The sequence below is a fragment of the Sinocyclocheilus anshuiensis genome, unplaced genomic scaffold, assembly GCF_001515605.1.
Source record: "Sinocyclocheilus anshuiensis isolate Anshui unplaced genomic scaffold, SAMN03320099.WGS_v1.1 scaffold1916, whole genome shotgun sequence".
Taxonomy (NCBI): domain Eukaryota; kingdom Metazoa; phylum Chordata; class Actinopteri; order Cypriniformes; family Cyprinidae; genus Sinocyclocheilus; species Sinocyclocheilus anshuiensis.
In genome coordinates, this window is record NW_015558589.1 from 602,279 (window position 1) to 602,616 (window position 338).

General features: G+C 25.4%; 1 protein-coding gene across 1 annotated transcript in view; it reads right to left on the reverse strand.

Moving 5' to 3' along the window:
* Window positions 1–338, reverse strand: part of LOC107679954 (mitogen-activated protein kinase kinase kinase 11-like) — a 31,523-nt gene that overhangs the window by 6,936 nt on the left and 24,249 nt on the right. The gene's annotated exons all lie outside the window — the stretch shown is intronic.

The following is a 338-nucleotide window of genomic DNA, read 5'->3' on the forward strand; positions in this document are numbered from 1 at the left end:
TTTACTTACATTTAATGTGCTTTCTATGGACATAAAATCACTTTTGTAAATTTCTTTTGATGCGGACATCTTAACGCCTTTGACCCATATATATATTTTTTTTCTTTTCTTTTAATGTCTATATAGCTTTTATAGCTTTTTTGTTTATGTAGTTGTAGTTACTTTAGTACTTACGTTAAACTGAATGAAAATTATTTTTTTTATTTTTTAAACATTTATTTTAAGCAATTTTTTTAGCTAAACTAAACTAGGTTATTAACAATATATATACAGTGGGTACGGAAAGTATTCAGACCCCCTTAAATTTTTCACTCTTTGTTATATTGCAGCCATTTGCT